This window comes from Lathyrus oleraceus, chromosome 4 (genome assembly GCF_024323335.1).
Source record: "Lathyrus oleraceus cultivar Zhongwan6 chromosome 4, CAAS_Psat_ZW6_1.0, whole genome shotgun sequence".
In the NCBI taxonomy this organism is placed as follows: domain Eukaryota; kingdom Viridiplantae; phylum Streptophyta; class Magnoliopsida; order Fabales; family Fabaceae; genus Lathyrus; species Lathyrus oleraceus.
The window spans coordinates 4,257,755-4,261,917 of NC_066582.1; positions in this window are offsets into that span (position 1 = coordinate 4,257,755).

A 4,163-nucleotide genomic window follows, 5' to 3' on the forward strand; every position below is an offset into this window, starting at 1 on the left:
CGCTTTGAGTCGTGACCTACTCGCGCATTTTTATCCCTTTTCTATCCCCAGGAGAGTCCCCAGGGTCTTGGTCCTATGGAGTGAATTGCTCATATGGATTATTAGTGGCTTCTGATTTCTTTGCTTTTGTGGACACATATCTCCACAGAGTGCTACCATTTTTCATACCTACATTTGCATCATGAGGTCTCTTAGGGACCAAAATTCGTCTCTTTGTTATTATTTAAGCCCATTCTACCCCGTCGAGACGAAGATTTTAACCTTCACTTCTCCGGCTAGAATGACCTTAAATAGGGGCATCTGTAAGACCCCAATATTGACCCTAAGATCCCCCATGGCATCATAACATCGCATTTGCATAGCCTCAAGGATCTTTAGCATCTTGGTTCCCTTTGCCTTTGGGTGGGACTCCTTGTGATTGGTTTGAGATCACCAAGCATGCTTGAATTATACATCATTGTTTCTCTTACTTTTGTTTACTAACCAAAAGCATAAAAATGTGTCACTAACATCTTTTGTTTGAAGCTTGAGTATCATCCGAGACACTTTGTGGATTCTATTTAGATGATCAGTCAACACAAGGGAATGGCTTGAGATACTTCCAACAGGTTCAAATGGGGTCTATTCGTCAGTCCAAACGTTAATCTTGAAGGAGCAAAAGTTTGTTCATGAGCTGTCATGCTCGCTAGGCGAGCAGAATGGGTCGCCTAGCGAGTCCCAAGAAAAGCCACCAGAATCACCTACGCTCAGAGGAATTTCTTGAACTGTCATGCTCGCTAGGCGAAGCCCACGTGTTCAAAAAAAAATTAAAAAAAATAATAAATAAATAAATAAATAAAATATAACAGAAAATTTTTGGACTTGGGCCTCTCTCATTTGAGCCCACAGGTCCACAAAAATTAGGTTATAAATTCAGAGTTTCAGTGAAACAAAAAGTAATTCTATTCCTATTACCCTGGCAGGGAAAAAGATAGTGAGAGAAGAGCTAACAGAATTCAGAGCAACCTCCAGAGACTGAAGGGAACTCATCGGCAAAGAACCAATTCCCTCTCATATAAACCCTCAAATTGCTTTGCAAACCCAACCGGGCAATTCAATTTCATTTGATCTCTCCAATCAGGTTTGCCTTATTCCCATTACTTTATGCTTTTAATTTGAATGCTCTGAATGTATGAGGTATTATGGGTGAATTTGATACCCTTTTGATGCATGTGTTTGACAATAGGTTTAGGCCTCCTACCCTTGGTTGCTTTTTGTGAGATTTTTGTGAATTTTAATGGCATGATTCATGTGGTTACATTTTGATTTGGGGGCAACTCTTGATTACCCTATCTTGTTTCTCTAACCTGTTTGTTGAGTTTTGTTTTGTGAGGGCTTATATGACTCTTGCAGAGATGGCTTGCCTGGTGTTCCACTTTATTTGTGGGATACCACCTGGAGGTTTATTTCGATTACCTGTACTGACTCGCTTTCTTTGATGGTGTTTAGCTTGGAAGAGTCTTTGGGTTTCTTATTTATCTAATTGTTGTTACTTCGGATTTTTATCCGTACGGTAGATCTCTCGATCCCTTTACTTTTCCCGCATGTTACCGATTTCTTAGGTTTCGTATAGCCTCTCGTGGCATGTCATTTAAGGTAACGCGGTTCCTTCATCTAGGACTGCCTTTTTGCATGAGCATCCCTAAACACCCCAAACTCATTGATTTTTCTTCTCCTAAAAACACGTTATCTCCTTCTACTACAGGCGAGTAAGTCTCCAAAGGTCGAGCATCCGGTAGATTGCGTAGTAACGTCGTTCACCCCAAAACACAACCCTTACCCCATAGGTGGTTGAACTACGTTTTGCTTTGATTTTCATCCCAGATGAGATACGTAGGCATAAGACGCGATGTCTTAGCGAGCACACTCCTCTTTAACCCATAGGTAGCCGAGCTACGAAGACTCTGATTCTTAGATTCAGATGAGATACGCATGCAGTGGATGCGACGTCCGTGCGAGTCATTTTCTTTTGACCCTTCTTTTAGTAAGTAATACATTAGATAAACATACACGCTTTTCTCATCCCTTCAATCATGTTTGCACAAATAAATTTTCACAAAAAAAAACAACAATCTTACAACAAGTATGAAAAGGGCTCCCTAGGAGTACCTAGGATGCTTTGGGTGCCTAATACCTTCCCATTGCGTAACCAACCCCCTTACCCAGATCTCTGACATTTTTACTAGTTTTTGACTCGATAAAACTTTTAGGTTTTTGTTCACTTTATAACCATTCCTCTGGATAAATAGAAGTGCGGTGGCGACTCGACTTGTATGATTTACCTTGGATTTCGTCAATATCTCTAATGGTAACGAATACCCCGCTACATGTACAACACCAGAGCCAATTCTTCAAAGCTAATGGTTCACCTTGAACAAGAGAACAGAGAACTTAAGGAGGAAGTGGCTAGGTTGACTGCCCTGATGGAGTCATTCCTGGCCGCCCAAAGCCAGTCTTCTCCAACGCCTTTAACTCCTCCCCAGAGGACGGTCATTTTAGAGGTAGCTTCCTCTACCGTGCCTGCTGCCACTGCTCACTTCGCTCCGTCTGCTATGCTTGTCGGGTTTCCTTGGGGGATGCCCGCGAATTTTGTGCCAGAGGGTCTCGCCTCTACCTTTGCTTCTCTCCCGGCATCTATCCCGGTCCTTGCTGTGCCACCTCCAGTTGTGCACACGTTACCGAGAGTTGATGACACCATTTATCATTCTGAGCCATCTGAGGGCCCAGATGTCTATGAGAAAATGGATGCTATGAATGACCAATTCCTTGAGCTGCGCAAGGAACTGATAACTCTAAGAGGGAAAGACCTCTTCGATAAATCTGCTGTTGAGCTGTGCCTCGTGCCAAATGTCAAGATTGCCATCAAGTTCAAAGTACCTGACTTTGAAAATTACAAGGGGAACACTTGCCCTCTCTGCATCTTGTGATGTACGCACGCAAGATGTCAACTCATACTGATAACGATCAACTCCTCATCCACTATTTCCAGGACAGCCTGTCCGGTATTGCATTAAGATGGTATATGGGTCTGGATAGTGTGAACATCCGCTCCTTCAACAACCTTGGCGAAGCTTTCGTCAAGCAGTACAAGTACAACGTTGATCTGGCTCCCGATAGGGACCAACTGAGGGCTATATCCCAGAAGGAGAAGGAAACGTTCAAGGAGTACGCCCAGAGGTGGCGTGAATTGGCTACACAGGTTGTGCCCCCGCTCGAAGAGAAGGAAATGACCAAGATCTTTCTGAAGACCTTGAGTTTATTTTACTACGAGCGGATGATTGTTAGCGCTCCCTCGGACTTCACAGAGATGGTGAACATGGGGATGCGACTAGAGGAAGGAGTCAGGGAAGGACGCTTGACTAGAGAAGAAGGTTCTTCTGCAAAGCGCTATGGAGCTTTTGCCAAGAAGAAAGAGGGAGAGGCACATGCCGTGTCTTCCCATATTAAACAAAGAAGACCCTCTGTGAAGAGGAAGACTGTGCGCCCTTCCAGTAACCAGCACCAGGTGGCTCATATAGCACTTGCCTTCAGGGAAGATCAACATTATCAGCATCAACAACAACAACATCAACAATATCAACAACAACAGCATCGTCCGCAACAGTAGGCCTACCAGCCTCGAAACAACAACAATACCAACACTAGCTACGACAGGAAGATGGTCACTTTTGATCCAATTCCAATGACTTATGCAGAGCTCTATCCTTCATTGATAGACCGCAAGATGATCACTCCACGCGATCCACCCGCTGTACCGACTAACCCTCAGTGGTGGTACAAGCCTGAGCTTCACTGTGTTTATCATTCCGGTGCGTCCGGACATGATGTGGAGAACTTCTATCCCCTGAAGACCAAGGTTCAAGACCTTGTCAGAAGTGGGATATTGTTTTTCGAGGACGTAGGTCCCAATTTTAAGCAGAACCCATTGCCCGAGCATGGGAAGGTTGCAGTTAACATGGTTCAGGGTTGCCATGACAAGTACAAAGTCCGATATGTCAGCCATATCAGACAATCATTGGTCGAGATGCATAGACTGTTGTGTGGATACAGTCACTATGAGCATGACCATGACAGCTGCCATGTTTGCACTGTCAATGAGAGAGGATGTCGCCAAGTCAGGAAAG